Source organism: Cervus elaphus, chromosome 4 (genome assembly GCF_910594005.1).
Source record: "Cervus elaphus chromosome 4, mCerEla1.1, whole genome shotgun sequence".
NCBI lineage: Eukaryota > Metazoa > Chordata > Mammalia > Artiodactyla > Cervidae > Cervus > Cervus elaphus.
The window spans coordinates 44274196-44294863 of record NC_057818.1 but is presented as its reverse complement, the minus strand read 5'-3'; positions in this window follow the sequence as shown (position 1 = coordinate 44294863).

The following is a 20668-nucleotide window of genomic DNA, read 5'->3' as shown; positions in this document are numbered from 1 at the left end:
CTGCCAACAAGGATGTGTGGCCTGGGCCTGAGATCAAAGAAAAACCTTGTGCATGAGCTGATACCACAGCCACTGCCCCGGGATATTTCCCCATCTCTGGACCTTGAGATGGAAGGTCTCAGGACTCTGAGGTCTTGGTCCCGCCCTGCTGTCTGGCTGGAGTGGCAGGAGAGGAGGACCGCATGGAGGAGGTGATGTTGTGGGCTCAGCTAACCTTGGTGCGGGTCACAGGCAGCTACATAACCTCCCTGAGTTTTGGTTTCCTGGTCCAGGATCTAAGCTCACAGCACCCATCATGCGTAAAGAGGGCACCTGTGGGGAGAAGTGCTCTGCAGATGGACCCCCTCTGATAGTCCTGCCCAGGCACTTACCTCCCCCTTTGCCTCTGGCCCAGCTGCCTGACGAGCTGTCACACTTGTGTCTCTCTGACGCCCCTCCCCAAATATCGCCTGCCCCACTAGGCTGCTGCGTCACAGCCTGACTGTTGTCACCAAAGTGGCAGATTCCACGCAATCACCAAATCCCTTACACCTTCCAGTTCCCAGCCCCTCCCCCTCCTTCAGCTTGAAGGAAGGAAGTAAAACAGGGCCGCCCAAGGGAGAGTCCTTAAACCTAGTGATGACCCTAAACCTGGAGGTTCTGCCATCAGCTAATCGCCAATAAGACTTTAAGAAGAGAACAGGCCTCTAGGGCAGGCAGTGAGTTCCCATCCCACTGCAACCTGGGGGTGGGGTGCTGGGGGACGCCTTGCACCCCACCCGCTGGGCAGGCTCTCCAGCACTTAGCTCAGTCTGTTCCCTACACAGCACTGAGGCTGGCGGGTCAGAGGGCCAGCATGGGGGTGGGGGGGAAGGGGAAGACATGTACCCCGTCCCTCCCCCACCCCCACCCTCCTTGGATGCAACTTTGGGTAACTCTGTGATCAACAAAGGGGCTTCCCTGCTGGCTCAAACAGTAAAGAATCTGCCTGCAATGCAGGAGACCTGGGTTCTATCCCTGGGTCAGAAAGATTCCTTGAGAAGGGAATGGCAACCCACTCCAGTTTTCTTGCCTGGAGAATACCAGGGACAGAGGAGGGCTGGAGGGCTGACAGGGACTGGCGGGCTACAATCCAAGGGCTGGAGGGCTACAGTCCAAGGGCTCTCAAAGAGTTGGACATGACAGACCAGAGTCCCTGGATCAGGAAACAGATTGTGAGCACACACAAATACAGGCACCAATATGCTTATCTATGTGCACACACACTTGTGCGTACACACCCTGCACACACACCAGGACCACACACACCCGTGTGCACATACACAAACACACAGGCATCTGGGGACCTTTCCTGTCCATGGGGCCACTGAGGCTGCCCCTGGGCACCTGTCTTTAGATGCTCTCTCACCCCTCCACAGCCTCTCAAGCCTGGCCTAAGCAGTCCCAGGAGGCCGTGCTGCTATTTCATTTTCCATTTTCTTCTTCTCACCAAGGAGGCCTCAGCAACATGAGCTCCCCAAGGGTATGAGCAGTGTGCAGAGCCGCACGAGATTCATTTGAGAAGCTCCAGTGGTGGTGGTGGTGTCAGACTGTGTCAAATCCACGGTGTCAGAATTTATTTAAAAAAAAAAAAAAAAAAACAACTGTTTGGTCTAGACATGGATCCTCTGATGGACACTCGTGCACACATGCACACACACACATTTACACACACAAATCCCAATGGTACACATGAGCACACTCAGAAGCTCGCATGCTCACACGTGAGAGATTCACACACCAACACATGTGCATGGGCTTACACAGATGCAAGCACCCCATACACATTTTCACTCATGCACCCTGCACGGCACAGACACGTGCACACACATACACACCGAGTGACAAGCACACAGATACGCACCTGCACACGAACCAGGCTGCTTGCACACACATGCTGGCTCTGGTTTGGGATTCCTTCCCTGTCTTCCTCCGCCCTCTCATTCCAGGATGGGATCCTTGGCTGAGACGACAGCAGACACACTAACCCAGCTGACCTCCAAAAGAAGGTGTTAGTTGCTCCGTTGTGTCTGACTCTCTGCAAGCCCATGGACTGTAACCTGTAGCCCTCTAGGCTCCGCTGTCCGTGGGATTCTCCAGGCAAGAATACTGGAGTGGGTAGCCATTCCCTTCTCCAGGGGATTTTCCTGATCCAGGGATCAGACTCGGGTCTCCTGCATTGCAGGCGGATTCTTTACTGTCTGAGACACCAGGGAACACTTGACCTCCAAGAGAAGGGAATAGAAAACACTGGTTCTGCCTGCTAACTACGTTTCACACACACTGGCCCTCTGTTAGGGAAATTAAAATGGAGGCAGTCTTGTTCAGGTTTCAGAGCAGGAGAGCAAGCCTCTGACCTGCTTCTGACCCGCCTGGACACTGCCTGGGCTCCGTGCCTGCCTACAAGCACAACAATTGTTACTAGCAAGTTAGGTGGCACTTTAGATGAGAAAGGAAGTGGGTCTTAGAATTCTTGAGCCGTTGGAGATCTGGCCAACCCCCAGGGGTCTAAGAAGTTCACTCACAAGGTGAAACAAACAGCATTGTAAAAGTTAAAGAGAAACCAGAGCTGCAGTTTTGCATTCAAACTGATGGTGATATCTGTTTGCCGCCTGGGATTTTAAGAGGGAGCCCCCAAAACTGCAATTTGAAGTCTTGTCTGTAGGGTAGAGGCACTGCCTTGGACCCTTTCCTGATTTGGGCTCCACGTAGCTGTTATTGTGGGACTTCCTAGTGCTGTTCAAGTCTGGATGTAGGTGTTGGCTCAATTTGGTGATGTATACACTGTTACTTCTACGGTTTCTTTTCTTTTAATGACCCTATAATTGAAACTAAGTCAAATCATCTTTCATAAAAAAAAAATTGAAATTGACTATTTGTGTGTAACAAGTAGATTCTTTTGTTAACCAATCCTTCTCACCTAAAACAAAAGTTTACTTTTGGCAAAACACCCTCTCTCCAGGATCCCTAACTCCCCGCCCCCTCCCCCATTGGAGCCATCTCCAGGTCACTCTGAACCGCAGCTCTGAGCCGCAGAAGTGCTCCCAGGAACAAGCCCAGGCACCTTAGCCTGATGCCTGCCTCACCCCAAACGGCCCCTCTCATGGACCACCCCCCCACTCCCCCACTCCCATCCTCCAGGGACTCCACATCCTCCTCCCTCCCCAGATCTCAAGGCTGTGAGTGGGTGCCTGCTTCAGATTCTGATGTACCCCTCCAGGTTGCCTTGGATGGCCCATTTTCTGATGCCCCCTGCCCCCACCAGGCAGAGCCGGGCCCCTGTCCTCTGCTGTCCCTAAGCTGGGCATCCATATCTCCATGACTGTCCTGCTCACACTGTCATGGGGCTCGGCTCCGTGCTCTCTGCCATACTCGAGGAATCCCTTTTGGAAGCGTGGGCTCCATCTTCCTCATGTGAATGTGCCAAGAGCCTGGCTGACGGCAAATCCTCAATAAATATATGTTGGCAGAATGAAGCAACAAATGAAGGCACCAAGGATGCAAAGTTGAAGTCAGTTCTGCTCTGAGTGAGACAGGGACCTGGGCCAGCTGCAGAACCCTCCCTCTCTGCTCTACTGTTTGGAGTTCAGCTGTGTGCCCAGGGGGAAGGATCTGCATGAAAACTCAGTGAGGGAAGTGCCATCTCCCAGGTTCATCCATCTCCAAATGCCTGCCTTCCCCAGGAAACTCCATTCTCTAAGTGAAAGGGGAAGTAGAATCAGATGGTCTGTGTTCAAACCTGTATGAATCCAGATCCTTGACCCAGAACTTTGTATTATCACCCAGCTGTGGCTCAGATGAGATTTCTAGTCACAAAGAGCACGGATACATCGATCACCCTGAAGGGAAATGTTCCTCCACAGCAGAGGACAGATATTCCCTGGTGGTGGCTCCAACAGAAGGAGGTCAGTCTGTCCCCACTTCCATAGGCTGAACCTGTGCCCAGCGGACACCGGCAAATGGCTAACTTCTGACAGAGCCCAATGTCCAGACGTCATCTTCTTTTTTGTTCTTTGGCTGCGCCCTGCCTCATATGGAATCTTAGTTCCCTGACCAGGGATCAAAACTACATCCCTTGCATTACAAGTATGGATTTTTAACCACTGGACCACAAGGGAAGTCCCATAACATCTTCTTATCCTCACATGCCCCGGTGAAGTCAAGCTCCCTTTCCTTCATGTGCTCCCCTGCTGCTTCTGCTAAATCATTCAGTCGTGTCCAACTCTTACTGATCCCATGGACTGTAGCCCGCCAGGCTTCTCCGTCCATGGGATTTTCCAGGCAAGAATACTGGAGTGGGTTGCCATTTCCTCCTCCAGGGGCTCTTTCCAACGCAGGGATTGAACCTGCATTTCCTGCATTGCATGCGGATTCTTTACCTGTGAGCCACTAGGTAAGCCCCCCCACTCTCCCCTAAGTAAGGTCACCTCACCCTGATCTTAGCTGAGGTTTTTGCCTTTTAAAGACACTACAGATATTTTGGTTCTTGAGTTCCCACATTTATCATTAAAACAATTATCAGCTAAAAATGCCTTGTTCCCAAAAACAATGCAATCAGACAGCAGGAGCAGTATTTGAAGTCATAAATAACATCCTTTCTCCCTGCTACTTGTTTGCAGCGCTATATAAATCTTTAGGTGTGCGAGTTTCATCATTACTAATGTTCTTTAAAATGTAATAAAACTTTTCTCATTAAAAAAGCCAGCCAATCAAAACAGGCACCTCACAGACCAACGCTGCGGTATTTGCATTGCAGAACAACTGTAATTTTATTCATGGGTTGGCATAGCCGCAGCCCATCAGTAATTAAACATGGAACAGCTGTCACTCTGCGGCATCCAAGGCAGACAGGATGGGATAATGAGCCCCTGTCCCTGGGCTCCGCACAGGGGACAGACATGGGAGGAGAGGGCTGTGCAGCGAGGGGCTGGTGTGGGCAGGGCCTGGGGTGTGCTGGATCGCTGGGTTGGGCTCAGGGCTTTCCCCAAGCTCACCCATTCCAGGCTCCCCTCCTTGACTCTGCAGGAAGAAGGGCTTAGAGAGGTAGTTGAGGGCATGCTTGCATTTGCACAGACCTTGGGGTTCCTGGTGGAGATGGGCTGGGGTAGGAGACACTTCCAGCTTCTACCCTATAACTTCTGTGCTGTTTGAAATAGGTGAACAGGCCAGGAGGGGATGACTTTTGTGATTGACAGAGGTGATTTTTAAAAAGGTGCTAAGTGGTGAGAACACAGGAAGGGAGGGGACTCTGGATTTCCCAGAGGCTTGGAGGGCTGGGGCCTAAAGCTCTAGGTATCCAAGCCAGAAAGGGCATCTGCAACCTTCTGACCCCATGCCCCCATTTTGCAGATGAGGACAACTGAGGGGTGGAAAGGCACAGAAGTTTGGGGCACCTCTAGTCACTGGTAGAGCCCAGTGCAGGACTAGGGGTCTGCAGGCCTGGGTTCTAGACACCCACAGTGGAACCCAGAGCAGCTCTGCCTCCCTCTGGGTCTCCATTTCCTCCTCTGAACAAGGAGTGGAATGCGGGAATGGGCCTTTAGGGCTGTCAGCAAAGATACCCTGGGAGCAGAGTCTGCCTGGGGCCCTTTTTGGGATGGACTTATTCATTTCTCATGGGGGCCAAAAGGGGGAGCCAGGGGTGGTAGTACAGTTTGCTGTCTGTCTGTCCCTCTAGGAGCCCCACCCTTATACTTCTTCAACTAGTAGTCTGTACCCTGGCTTCTCTGAAGGTCTCCCTTCCCCCCTCTCTCTTCCAGGGACTTCCAGGCTGTGTGTGTCACCCACCCTCAGTCGCAGGGGACATGGATGATGCCTGCCAGAGCCCCCTGAGTCGCTCACATCAGGGGTCTAAAAGCAGGACCCACACTCCTGCAGACCGAGCTCCTTCTCACCACCAGATGCCTGCTGACCATCCTGACCCACGCCTCCTGTTGCTCTGGAGGCCAAGGGAAGAGGGCCTTCCTCCATGAGGGGCTCTTGGCCTGTCCAGTCCCCAGGGCACGCTTGTCTTTCTTGATCATCACCCCACTGGAGTCCGGGAAGCACTGAGCAGATTAACTGGCTAGACTGTGGCAGGAGACACAAGGCCATCCCTTCCAAAGTCTAGCCCACCACCTGGCTGCACTGGGGTGGAGAGGGGAGGTCTTCTGGGAGTGGGCGGGCAGGTGCTGACTGTGGTCTGAGATCAGACATACTCTTGCCCTGTATCCACAGTGACAAGAGTGGGCAGAAAGGACCCTACTCAGTACCTTGGTGGGGCATTATACCTTGGGGTGTGCAGACAGTGATGGGAAGTGTCTGTGGGTCCACCTGCCTGGACGATGGCTTGTGGCAGCTGGTGGGGTGTGATCCGGAGGGAAGGGAAGGGAAGGTGGCTGGGAATCCCTTAGGCCACCACTGTAGGGGGATAATTGCCAGGTCATTGCTGGGGGAGAGAGGAGTGTACCCATTGCCTGGCTGCGCCTTCTAGAACCCAAAGAAGGGGAGGCCTATAACCCAGACCCAGGGGCAGAAGGTGCCTCCATCAGACTCACACTGAGTCCTGGAGGCATGTCTGGGCACCACCCTGTGGCTGCAAAGATTTTAGGTCCTGCTGGGCCTGGTGTCAGCTGTACTTTCATGTCTGGGCCTGTGACGGTGGTTGGATTTTCATACCCATCTGAACCACCTGAGGGCTGATGACAGAAAAGAATGTTTGAAGTCAGGGACCTCTGATGAGGCTTCTGGGGGTGGGTGGAGAGTGCCCCACTGGGTGGGTGGGGCCCATGTTCGCAAGGACCAGTGAATGCTGGATGCTACCTACCCTTGAGGCCAGAGACCCTGAGGACTAGGAGGACATGGTCTGGTCATCCAGGAGGAGAGGGTCTCCTGGGCTGATATCCCACATACCTGAGGTTTTTGGCTACTGCAGAGGTGCACAGAGAGGCCCCTGCCCAGCCTCTGGTATAGACAGGAAAAGCAAGTGGAAAAGAACTGAAAATGGGCTCACACAGATATCTATACACCAGTGTTTACAGCAGTATTCTTCACAATAGCCAACGGGTGGAAATAGCCCACATGCCCATCAACAGGTAAATGGATAAAGAAAATATGGTATATGCATATAATGGAATATTATTCAGCCATAAATAGGAATGGAGTACTGACACATACTACAACATGGATGGACCTTGAAAACAGTATACTAAGTGAAATAAGCTAGACACAAAAGAACAAATATTGTACAATTGCACTTATACGAGGTTCCTAGGATAGACAAATTGGAGAAGGCAATGGCACCCCACTCCAGTACTCTTGCCTGGAAAATCCCACAGACGGAGGAGCCTGTTAGGCTGCAGTCCATCGGTTCGCTACGAGTCAGACATGACTGAGCGACTTCACTTTCACTTTTCGCTTTCACACATTGGAGAAGGAAATGGCAACCCACTCCAGTGTTCTTGCCTGGAGAATCCCAGGGATGGGGGAGCCTGGTGGGCTGCCGTCTGTGGGGTCGCACAGGGTCGGACACGACTGAAGTGACTTAGCAGCAGCAGCAGGATAGACAAATTAGTAGAAACAAAATAGAATCGTGGTTACCAGGTGCTGGGGGAAAGGAGATGGGGAGCTGTTATATAATGTAGAGTTTCCACTTGGGATGATGAGACTGTTCTGGAAACAAATAGCGGTGATGGTGGCACAACAAGGTGAATGTAACACTGAGTGCCACTGAATCGTACCCTTAAAAATGGTTAAAATGGGGAAAATGGTTAAAATGACACATCTTAAGTTATGTATGAAAGTGAAACTGTCACAATATGAAGTGAGAAAGGGAAAGTGTTAGTCGCTCAGTCGTGTCTGACTCTTTGGGACCCTATGGACTGTAGCCCACCAGGCTCCTCTCTCTATGGAACTCTCCAGGCCAGAATACTGGAGTGGGTAGCTGTGCCCTTCTCCAGGAGGTCTTTTCAACCCAGGGATCAGAGACCCAGATCTCCTACACTGCAAGTGGATTCTTTACCATCTGAGCCACCAGGGAATTTTACTGCAATTAAATCAGTCAGAAACTGTATCTAGAAGGAAAAAACAAAAGGAAAAGCAAGGGCTCTGAGGCATGTGAGAGTATATGTGTGTGCAGTATTGTGTACCGGTGTGAGTGTGTGTCCACTGAACCAGGCAATCTGGAGAGCCAGGAGCCCCAGGAGTCAGCTGGATGTTCTGGCCCCAGCATCTCTCTTGGTCCTTCCTTTCTGAGCAGTGGACCCATCAGATAAGCCCTGGGAATGGAGAGTATCGCGTCTCCCAACCCACCCCAGGTAGACGCTGAGGCTTTCCCTGCAGCTCCCACTGCCATTTAGGACCAAGACAGGGCCTGAATCCAGCAAGGAGAGAAGGCTTCCTTGGGGCAAGGTGGTTAGGCCCCCACTGCCTGTGAGCAACTTGGACAGATGTGGCTTCCTGGGGCAGAAGGCTGCTTTAGGAGAGAACACTTGCTCAGAGCAGGTGGGAGGGGTTCACACCTACTTTTGGCCAGAGTGGCTGATGGTGTTGTGGGGCTGGTGGGCACTCAGACTTGCTGGGTTCTCAATGCAGGGTCTGCAGGCTTTGCGATGTGGAGGGAATGCTGAGGTCCATCTGCTCAGCTGAAACTCGGAAGATGCTGAGGAGGAATGGGGAGAGGTTGCCTAGCAGGTGCCTCCTGTGACCCAGCGCCCCAGGATGAGCTCCACCAGTTGTGTTAGACGCCCCCAGAAGGGGCCCTGATGGAGAAGGGGAGTGTGCCCTCCACACCAGGAGAAAGCTGCTCCTACCACCCACGAGCTTCCCAGTAACACCCCAGGCCCCTCCTGGGCTGCAAAGTCTTCTCCTAGACCCTCCCTGCTCTCTCTTCTCACATAAGTTATTTTCTATTTTTTTTCCCCATCTATGAACAGGCATGTTGTATTCTGTAACATAGCTTGAGTCTTCCTGATTACTGATGTGAGGCGAGCAGAAGTAATGCCATGGCAGGCAGCTTAGATTAGGAGTAGGCCTTCCTACTTCTGGGTGGTAAGATTATCAGGCCACCTGGATCAGCTTTCACTTAACACTGACCGCTGTTTGCCAATTAGGAACGGGGCGGAAACCCCCGGGAAAGTCCCGCGCACGCGAAAGTTTTGACCAATGAAATTGCTTTATCCGCTTAAACCAAATACCAACGGCGTATGCTCACCCTATAAATTTGTGTAACAGCTTGGGCTCGGGGCTCTCTGACCCCGCACCACTGCATTGGATGCAGCAGGAGCCCTGACTCGAGTCAGCAATAAACTTCCCTTTTTGCGAGTTGCATTGTCTTGGAGGCCTTCTCGCTTCCTCCTCGGGGATTCGGACATCGGGCATAACACTGATTGCCTATTTATCAACGGCAACGATTTACTGGTTGACAATGGGAAATAATGATATTCACCTGATCAGTGTTCTCTTAAAGTCATCTCTGGGACAATAATGGGGCCCAATTACATTTTTTTCTTTAAGTTACTTCTGATAGATAACATATTAGAAGAAACAAAAATACCTGAAATATATATCAAAAAATTGGTAAACAAGCAAGCATCTCCTGACAACAGCCACAGCCACTGATCAGGGGGGCGCTGTGGTTGGTTCTGTGTAAGCTTTTCCCTCTGCGTCCTTGCAACACAACTGAGAGATGGGTGCTACTGCCCTCCACCTTCATAGAAGTCACATCAGCTATAATTCTTTAGATCATAGTGACTAAAGCCTGGCTCAAACAGGCTTAAACAAAAGTGGGATGTGCTGGCTCCTGCCTCCTAATGACTGGGAACAGCCCTAGCTCTAGGGCTCTGAATGGACACATGCTTGGCCCTGAACCAACCCCAGTGGCTGGGGAGTGTGACACTCTGACTGGTCACTCCAGAGTTGGCATCACCGTTTCAATGGACATGAACTTGGGCAAACTCCAGGAGATGGTGAGGGAAGCCTGGCATGCCGCAGTCCATGGGGTCATGAAGAGTTAGACGCAACTTGGCAACTGAACAACAATAAGAATTGGTAGGGGCCATCAGCTGATCCAGAAACAGGACAATGAAGGGTGGGGAGTCCCCAGAGAAGAATGAGTGACCAGAAGGCAGATGACTGGCTGGGTGGCAAAGCCCACCACGAAAGCCAGAGGTGAACTAAGGTTTGGGCAGCTCCAGAAAGCCCCACTTCTCCAATTTCCTAAGGTGTTCTGGGGTCACTGGGCTGGCATTTGTTGTTGTTGCCATCTAACTGCTAAGTCATACCTGACTCTTTTGTGACTGCATGGACTGTAGCTGACCAGGCTTGTCTCTCTATGGGGATTCTCCAGGCAAGAATACTGGAGTGGGTTGTCATGCCCTCCTCCAGGGGATCTTCCCAACCCAGGGATCAAACCCACGTGTCCTGCATTGGCAGGAGGATTCTTTACCACTGAGCCACCAGGGAAGCCCCTAGATCTTTACTATTTGGTCCCTGACTGTGACCCAGGCCTTGGGGACCTGTTTCTGTCAGCATCTCTCTGCTCTCTATTCTGGGAGGTGCAGGATGCTGGGGCGGGACAGCGTCATCTAGCACAGGCTGTCCACGCCAAGGCCCCAGGGAGTCCCATTGAATTGTCACTGCAGTTACATAACTTAAGTATATGAGATGTCATTATTTTTTTAAATATACCAATAAAATTGTCTCTGATTATTTTAGTCACAATACAAATAGCCTCAATTAGAGCAGAAATAGGGCGCGGGTTTATGGCTCCCATGAATCTGAGAGCAACCTCAGTTCTGAGACAAGAAAGCCATAAGTTCCTGCCTGCCCCTGCCATGAATCCTGCGGCAAAATGTTCCCGATTCCAGCGTGGGCTCTGCAGGCCGGGAGGAGTTGGGATGGAGGGTACCTGGGTCACTTGTTCAAGGTCCAGACTCCCACTGCTGGACCGAGACAGGGAAGGTCTTCAGCCCTGCAGGAAGGCTGCACGCCAGGCAGAGGACACTGGTCTATTTACGGGTCCACACCCCCACCCGGCAGCCCGATTGTCTGTCCCTCTGTTACAGCCTGAGACCTGCAGAGCCTGGACTAGCCCCACTCTGGACCTCACTCCCAGGCTCTCCTAGGCCTTCAGCTCTGGTCTGGCCCTCCCAGCCCTCCCAGCCAGCCTGACTCCCAGCTTCCCTTTTACAAGAGAGCAATTTCCGCCTGCTGCCTCCAAAGGCAGCCCTGTTGGAGAGGCCCAGGCCCTGAGATCCAGCCACCCCCTCTGCACCCCCACCCCTCCACACACACATCACAGATGGAGAAACTGAGACATCAAGGGGAAGAATGGTCCAGGGTCACACAGCAAAAGCAGCAGCTGACCAGGGAGACTCAACGCTCTGCCCCCGTCCCGGGAGCCACAGGAGAGGCCAGGGTAGAGGTGGGCAGCCAGCCCTTGGCCTGAAGCCTCACGGTCCTCCCCACCCTGTTCTCCTCTGTCCCTCTCCTCTGAGAATCGGCACGGCCATGAGACCCTGGAAAGCCCAACCCAGCCCCTTCTACCCGGTCAAGATGGAGGAGACCTCATCACACAGCCATCGTCACAGACGGAGACTGTGAGCTGGGGTCAGCCATGGAGCCCCAGCCCTGGGGGCACCGCCTCTCCCCTCAGGAGACTCTCACCCGCATATTGCAGATTCAGCGCATACAGTGGGAGACCCCATCTGACCGGAGTCACCCACCCAGGGAACAGCATCAAGGCCTGCGGACACGGGGCCGGCGCACTCCCGTCCCACGGCGACACTGGTGTGTGTGGCTGTGCGGCTTCTGCTGGGCTGCGGCAGGGAAGAGGTGTCTGATGCGTGGGGAGAGCCGAGCCCCTCAGCTCCGCCTTGCCTGCTCTGTCTGATGAACTTGAACCTCTTCCTCTCAAACGTCCGTGAAAATGTGTTGGGGATTTTTAAAATTGGAAATCGTAGTAGGAACACAGATGAATCTGGAGAGAACTGAGATCGTCACAAAGCGAGTTTTCCCATCCCAGAAAGGATCAAGGATCATTTCTCTCTAACCAGGCGTGTCTGTTGTCTGTCCTTTTAGTGTTTCAGGATTTTCTTCATCTGGGCCTTGTGTGTTTCCTATTCAGTTTATATACTTTGTGGCTTTATTGATGTTGTGAATGAGGCTCTTGTTTTTCCCCCCTCCCATTTCATTTCCCAGGCAGCTATTCCCTGGTACTGGGAAACCTATGGTTTTCCTCCATGTACCCTCCCTCAGTCCACTTTTCCAGGCTTTCTCCGTGGATCAAATTGTGCAATTAACATTCTTGGATCTTTTCAGTAAACATAAACATATTGTCTGCCAATAATGAGAATATTGTCTTCCTTTCTAATTTGGGGGTTTTGTTTTCTTTCCGTTTTCAATTTTATTGTGTTGGCGAAATACCCTTGTTTACATACACTACTGTGTATAAAATGGATAACTAATGAGAACCAACTCTATAGCACAGGGAACTCTACCCAGTGCTCTGTGGTAACCTCAGTGGGCAGGAAATACCAAAAAGAGGGAATATATGTAAACATATAGCTGGTGGCTCAGATGATAAAGAGTCTGCTTGCAATGTGGGAGACTCAGGATCAGTCCCTGGGTTGGGAAGATCCCCTGGAGAAGGGCATGGCAATGCATTCCAGTGTTCTTGCCTGGAGAATCCCATGGACAGAGGAGCCTGGCAGGCTGCAGGCTATGGAGTCTCAAAGAGTTGGAGATAACCGAGCAACTAACACTTGCGCTTTCTTCACTTTTCATAGCTGATTCACTTAGCTGTGTACACCAGAAACTAACACAAAGTCATGAAGCGGCTATGCTACTGCCCCCCAAAAACCTCATGGATAAAGGGCTAGCCTCCAGCTCCTCGGTGAGGCCCTGGAGATGAACCCTCAAGAGCCCTGTCAGCGTTGCCCGGGGCTGCCCTTCTCAGCACATCAGCAGTTTCAAATGCCTTCCCTTCCCCCAGGCTGTCCCTTTCTTCTCAGGGTTCTCCAGGATCAGGCTGGGCGTGTGTGTGTGTGTTAGTCACTCAGTCGTGTCCGACTCTTTGCGGTTCTGTGGACTGTAGCCTGCCAGGCTCCTCCATCCATGAAATCCTCCAGGCAAGAATACCGGAGTGGGTTGCCATGCCCTCCTCCAGGGGATCTTCCTGAGCCAGGGATCAAACTCTAGTCTCCTGCATTGCAGGTGGATTCTTTACCCTCTGAGCCACCAGGGAAGCCCCAGGCTGGGGGTGGAGGTGGCCCATCCTTCCAGCCCCTTGTGCTGGAGACTCCAAGAGAGAATTTCCTGGCTGGTCCCTACATGCGCCTCTTCTTGAGGACCCGTGGCCCCTGGGCACCACGGTGCTGACCACAGGGATGAATGTCTTTCCTGACTTAAGACCAATCTGTGTATCTCCTAACAGGAGCTGGCAGGCCAGGGGGCTTCATGAACCTAGCCATAGAACCATGGTCCCTCCTCCCAACTATGCTGTCTGATCCTCCATCCAACACGTGTTAGGGGGCACTCATTGCTGGCCACACCCAGCACTGTGACTAGCGGTCCAGGGGAGACCAGATTAGGATGGGGGAGGAGGCTCGCCCACCGCATAATGAAATTGGCTGGGTACATGGTTCAAGAATGGTGGGGGAAAAAAAAAAAGAATGGTGGGGGAAGCTGTTGGGCTCGAAGGTGAGAGCACCCCTCCTGCTGCTGGCGTGTAGGCTCAATAATTGCAGTTTCTGGGCTCTAGAGCTCTGCAGCGTGTGGGATCTTCCCGGATCAGGGATTGAACCTGTGTCTCCTGCATTGAAAGGTAGATTCTTTACTACTGGGCCACCAGGGAAGCCCCAAAGGCATTTTGATTTGACCAGTTAGAAATCTGTGACAAAGTCAGGTGGTTTGATTCCCACTACACTAAGGGAAGGGAAACAACGACAATCCTGTCTTTGGCTTAGCTTTGGCCTCCAGAGGTCAGGGGAGGATACACCACAAGGGCAGTTGTCTGCTCAGATAAACCTTCATCATGGAATTGCATTGTATACTAGTGATATTAAAAGGAAAAGTGTGCAACTATTAATTAGGGTAAGAAAAGTTAAGGTGACCCAGATTGCAATGGTAGCAGCATTCACATTTTAGCAGCTGCTGGCAGGACATCTCTCCTCTCTCAAAGTCCTGCACTTTCTCTAGGAAGTCCTTGGTACTCAGCCAGCCATGCCCTGGCAACAATGCCCTGGACTCAGGCCTGGCCAAGTGGATCTTCTTTCCTGGGAAACAGAGGTGGTGAAGCTGAGTGCCCTGTTCACAACCAGCCCCAGGGGAAGAGGAGCCTAGAACTCAGGCCTTTGGGTCACCCTGATTTTGCTCTGCCCCCTCTTTGATCCGAGGACCACCTTCATGGTATTGGTGTGGGGCTGTCCAGCACCCATTCCCTCCTCTAGGGGTCTTGACTCCTCCTGTGTTCTCAGCCTGAATGGCTGGAGCTGTGCCCTACATGGGACCAGCTTGTGACCCAGGACTCAAACCCATCAGAATGCTGTTCCTCTGTGATGTGTCCCGTGCTGTGCGTGTGACTCTGGCCACATGGTCAGACACCATTAGAACTAACCCTGGGGTTTTTGTCTGAGCCACTGGGATGCAGTGCCTACGGTATTGCAATGGATCTACACCCGGACGGATTGAGAAACTACCTGACCACCACCCGGAGCCCTTGAATGTTCTCAGTGGGGTCAACCAGAGCCCAGGATCTATATTCCGGTGATAGTGGCTGAATCCAGCCCCACCTGAGGCTACTCTGCCCAGGACAGGGTCTGCTCAGCTCATAATGGACTGGGTGTCCTGCCCCTTGCCACCCCAAGAGACCTCCCCATGCCCAGCATCCTTCCAGCAACCCCTTCCTCCACTTCTCTGGCTTAAGTTAGCCCAAAGGGGTTTCAGCTGCTGGGCAGAGAACCCAGCCCCAGAGGACAGCTTTGTTCAAGTTTACAAGAATGGGGAGACCCTAGGACCTCCCTGTGGTCCAGTATCTAAGACTCCATGCTCCCAATGCAGGGGGCCGGGGTTCAGTCCCTGGTCAGGGAACTGGATTTCTCATGCCTCAGCTAAGAGCCCACATGCCTCTACTAAGACCTGGTGCAGTCAAATAAGTAAATGAATAAAAATATTAAAAAAAAAAAAAAAAAGAATGGGGAGACCTAGCTCTAGGAAGGCCCTTGAGCTGGCCCCAGTACTGGGACAGATAAACCCAGTGTTGTCTTTTGACAACAGGGTCCTAAGACAGACCCTGGGATGGGCCTCAAAATCACCTGGGGTACAAGATACCCTGGGGCAAAGTGACTTGAGCTGGACCTTGGTGGCACTTGGAATGGGGGCGAGCATGCTGGTATGGGACACCCAGGGGCCAAGGACCCGAGGCAAGACTAAGTGAGGAGGCCTGGGTCCTGAGGCCTGGGCTGTGTGGAGGTGGGTGCAGTCTGGCAAGCAGACCAGAGAGTCTGGGTTTGACACCCAGGAAATAGGACATCATGGCGGTATGATTTACTCCAAATGGGTGATCATTGATTTAGGACTCCTGACAGGTGTGCTATTCTGAAACTTGACAGAGAGAAACATTAAGTCCAGGAGTCCCCATTCTGCATGGAGCAATCCCATTTCTCTACGCCTGGTCAATTCTACAGCCAAAGCATTTTTGTCCCCTGGAGGGAGTCAGGATGGATTTGAATTAACCAGGAAGTTCTTTGACTGCTATTTTAAAACTTCTCTCTGCTACCTGGCCTGACATAATAATTACCTGCCTGTGATTTATCTCCGGCAGATTATGAGCGATGATAGGGTTTGGGGTGATAATTGAGTGTGTCCAACACCTCACCTCCTCCCTCGTCATTCAAGCTGAAACAGCGCTGGTTTTCTCTCTGGGCTGCTGGTGTTCGCTACCACCTTGCCGAGAGTGGGTTACAGAAGGAGGTGGGCATTTTGCAGTGAGTCCTGTCAGCTCACATAGCCCCCTGCTGTGCTCAGCCAGATTCGGTGGGGGTCTGTCCAGCTTGATCTTGGGCCAGCATCTTTTAAGTCACCCCTTAGCTGGAGACCCACAGCCCAGATGCTAAGCCACATCTCTGTCCTCACCTTCTCCCAATATTTCCTGGGTTCCTACTGTGTGTCTGACACTGTTCTGGGGACACCTCAGTGAACCAAATGGAAAGATCCCTGACCTCAGGGAGTGGGAGGGAGCATGAGGGTCAGGGCCACACAGACACATAATCAATCAACAGGAAGGGAACTTCAGAGCTAGATGTGCTAAAGAGGAAATGTGAAAGGGCTCAGGAGGGCCCTGAAAGGCAGCATTGGAAGTGGGAGTCCAAGGATCCAGCCAGGAAAAGGCTGAGAGAAACAGATCAAGCAAAGGGAACAGGGAAGGGTTGGGGAGGATGGGAAGGAGGTGGGGGGTGGAGGTGAGGGGAAAGTGGAGGGTGTGAGCTCAGAGAGGCTGATGGGGGCTGAGAGCAGTCCCCTGAAGCTGGGGGTGAGGTTGCCCCAGAAGGGAAGCCCCCATCCTCCCCTAGAGGAAGTCTCGGGGAAGGGGTCGCAGTGCGGCCAATAGGAAGCCCAGGATGGAGTTCTGGAGAGTCTGCAACCAGCACCATCAGCAGCTCCTGGAGGCAGGGCAGCTATATAATTGCAGGGCCTGGTAGGGAATGAAAACGCTGGGCCCCTTGTTCAAAGAGCATGGAAAAACCTTTCCCACTCTTCCACAATCTCTCTAGCCACCTGTCATAGGGTTTTAAAATTTGCTACTTAATGCTACTGTCCCTCGGGCATGAGGAAACTTGTGGGGTGAATGTAGATCCTTATGGGCACCAAGCATCCCACCCTGAAATTCAGAGCTTAATCTGGCCTCCTGCCTATGCTCAGACCCCCAGGAGTGGAGGGTGACAGCAGTCGCCAGGTAGGGCACAGATTAGGTGGTTGGGATGTGGGAGGTGGTGGAAGGAGGTGACTCTGAGCCCCAAAACATTTCCATTATCCCTTTGAACTTCACTTTACAAAGCACAAGTTTAAAGATAAAAATTATTAAGAATCTCAGGAGTAGGGGACTTCCCTGGTGGTCCAGTGGTTAAGAATCCTCCTTCCAAGGCAGGGACACTGGTTCCATCCCTGGTTAGGGAATTAAGATCCCACATGCCTTGGGGCCACTAGAGAAGCCTCCTGGCTGCAACTAATGAACCCATTCACTCTAGAGTCTGTGCACCCCTGCTCCACAACTACAGAAGCCCCCCAACACTACAATGAAAAGCCTGTGCACCTTGACAGAAAAAAAAAAAAAAAAAGAATCTCTAAAGTGGGAGGTTCAAACAATTTGGTATAAGAAAGATGTTTTCACTGCTGTCTCAGCAGTGGCCAGAGGGTCTCTGTCCACACGGGAGGCTTGCCTCCACCCCTCCCCTGCTGAGGATGCTTGCTACCCCTAAGCCCTGGACCCTGGACCCTGGCTGGATGCAGCAGGGGAGTTGGATGGGGGTGCCTGGCTTGTTGGTTCTGGTGGTCTGCTGGGCACAGGGCCATAAACCATGGGGATGGTCCCACAGTGGGTATATTTCCTAAAAGGTCTCAGACCTGGGCTCTGCCCTGGTTCTGCCATCAGCTGCATATGAGTCCTTAGGAGAGACATCATAATTCATTTTGGCCTCAGTGTATTTATCCATGAAATGGGCATAATGCCTTCTTTGTTCCAGGGTTCTGAGAGCTATGGTGAGGGTTGTGAAGGACCTAGGGTTCAAGCAGCTGCTTGGCTGAAGCTGGACTGCTGGGTCGCTGGGTTTAGTAGCCACATGCATTTAGTTTCCATTGGCCCATGGGGAAGGGAGAGAAAAGAACTTATAATAATAATAATCTGTAACTTTCTGGCTCTAAGGACAGGGAAGTTGCTGGGTATCCCATTTATCAGAATGGGGAACTGTAGGTTAGAGGGGGCAAAATCCAGAGTCCGGGTTGGGACAGTCTAGAGACTGGCGCAGCATTGGTTTCTAGAGGTTTGCTCGGCACACTTCCTTCTGCATCCTCTTCTGATGACACAGCCTGTCCTTGATGGGCTCTGGAGTGGGGTGAGGCTGACTCCTGGCCCTGGCTTGAGGGGGTGGGACCTGACCTAGACCTGGCCAATGAGAGTACCTCATTCCCTAGGCCACTCTGATTGGCTCAGTGATGGGCATGTGACCCAAGTCAGCCAACCAGGGTCTTCCTTGAGACTTCATTGGCTGAAGCTTTCTCTGTCATCAGAAGCTGGGATGTGGAAGTGATTTTGAAAACACTCGTGGTTCTGTTGGCTGCTAACGGGAGTTAGCATGCCTGAGAATGAAACTGATAACACAAGGAAGCAGAGCCAAAAGAGGGAGAGTAGACACCTGATGAGTTGGCTAGAACCTCCAGATCCTGCTATACCTGAGGCAAGGCGCCCCTTTGGACTTCTCACTTGTGCAAGTCAGTCAGTTCCTTTTTTCACAGAACAATACGTGAGCACTTAGTAAATGTACAGGACTGTACTGGGCACTGTGGAAAGAATGTGAGTGCCAACAGACGTGGCTGAGCTCCTCAGAAGCTCACAGGTTGATCTAGAGAGTGTTTCTCCCAGCTACGCTTCTAACCAGAGTTTGTCAATTGAATCTTTGAGACAGTTGTGAACAGCAGAGCAGATAGTGTCCATGAAGAGCAGGCTTACGAAAATGCGAGAAGCTAAGGGAATGATATAAGGTGTAGTTTAAAAACAGCTCTGTGTGAAGGCAGAGAAACACAGTGCTGGTGTGCAACTTTCCAGGGCCTAGAGAATCTGTGAGTGGCTGGCTTGTCCTCTGCGCCAGCTCTTCTGAATGAGGATTATCCTATAAAGATAATAGAAGCATACTAACAAACATTTGGAATGCAGAAAAATATCCCTTTCAAGCCCACAGTCCTAACACAGCTGTGGTTAAAAGTATTATTTGGAGAATATAATGGTAGAGACTTTGGTGTGGTTGATAAGCCAGTGCGATGTATTCATTTTTCCATTCTTGGCTCACTCTGGGCCCCAGGCCTGGCCTCAGAGGTGAGGGCAGGGTAGTAGAGTGACTCTGAAGTCAGACCCACTGGGTTTGAGTCCTGCCCTCTCTGTCTCCAATGCTGGAGATTTGGGTTAGATCCCTGGGTCGGGAAGATCCCCTGGAGGAGGGCATGGCAACCCACCCCAGTATTCTTGTTTGGAAAATCCCACGGACAGAGGAGCCTGGAGGGTGGGCAGCAGTCTGTGATGTCTCAAAAAGTCGGACACGACTGAGTTACTAACACTTTCACTTTTTATTTGCTTAAGAACTGTGTGATCTGGGCAAGTTGCTTAGCCTCTGAGCCTTGGTTTCTTCATCTAGAAAATGGGGATAATAATGGTACCTATTTCATCAATATAGTAGGAGACTGAAATGAGATGGAACTGAGAAATACTGGTCCTCTCCTTGCCCCCCTGGCTTAGTCATACAACTCTGGTCCTAGCTCTGCACCATATCCTGAGTCCTCCAGCAAGAGCCACTGATGGGGTATCGGGGGGACGTCACCTCCATAAGGAAAGGCTGCCTATCTCATGTAGGGATGCGGTGGACAGGTGTGCGCTCTCTCATTCTCTCTGCATGCTTTAGGATGGGTCTGGGGTCAAAGCAAACATCAGGGATGAATCTCCTGTTTGCTCCTGGGTCCCTGCTGCCCTACAGGCTCCTTTGAAGGCAAGTCCCCTGATGTACTGATATGGACAGCATCTCCCATGTGTGGCTTTTCAGGAGACCCAGGTATGACGGCTAGCAGTCCCACCCTTGTTACCAGAGAAACTGAACTCCTCATGGTGCCTGGCTGACTGCATCCTGCTCTGCACCTGGTCACCATGTGTCAGCCTTCACTGTCTGCAGGGAACTCAACTGATGCTGGGAGAAACTATTTACACACAGCTACCATGGGGACACTATGATTTAGGAAGCTCAGGGGCTTCACAAAGCCTGCTGCATGCCCAATTCAGGCATGGACCACCCCCAAGCACACAGAGCCACTCATTCAATACCTTCCTAGGCTGGGGTCTGTGCAGGACGCCAGGCTCTCTGAGATGTAAACAGGAGATGCTGTAGTCCTGGAACCCAGGCTACAAGAGGGGCTGGAGCATTGTCTCTGCCCAGAGAGGGGACTTGCTAGCCAGAGATCACACAGCAAGTCGAGGGGCAGAGGCAGGCCTTGAATCCAGGCCTCCTGACTCTGAGCCAAGTGCTTATCTTTGGGGAGGAGTTGACAAAGACGAGGGTGTGTCAGCCTGAATTGGGAGGGGGTTCTCAGGTTCCTTCCACTCTCCTGAGACTTCCTTGGATGGCCCTCTTCCCCGTGATCTGTCTTATCATCCTGGAAATGACAGCATGAGTGCCAGGGAAAAAGGTGGGTACCTGTTGAGCCCAGAGGTAGTGGTGGTTCCCCCAGAGATATGTCCACCCGGAATCTTGGCATGTGACCTGATTTGGAATAATGACCTTTGTGGATGTTGTTTAAGATCTCAAGATGAGATCATAAACCCAACGATGAATGATCTTATGAGGACAGAAAAAGAGAAGACACAGAGCCAGAGGGAGAAGGCTGCGGAAAACCAAGGGATGCCAAGGCCTTCCAGCTA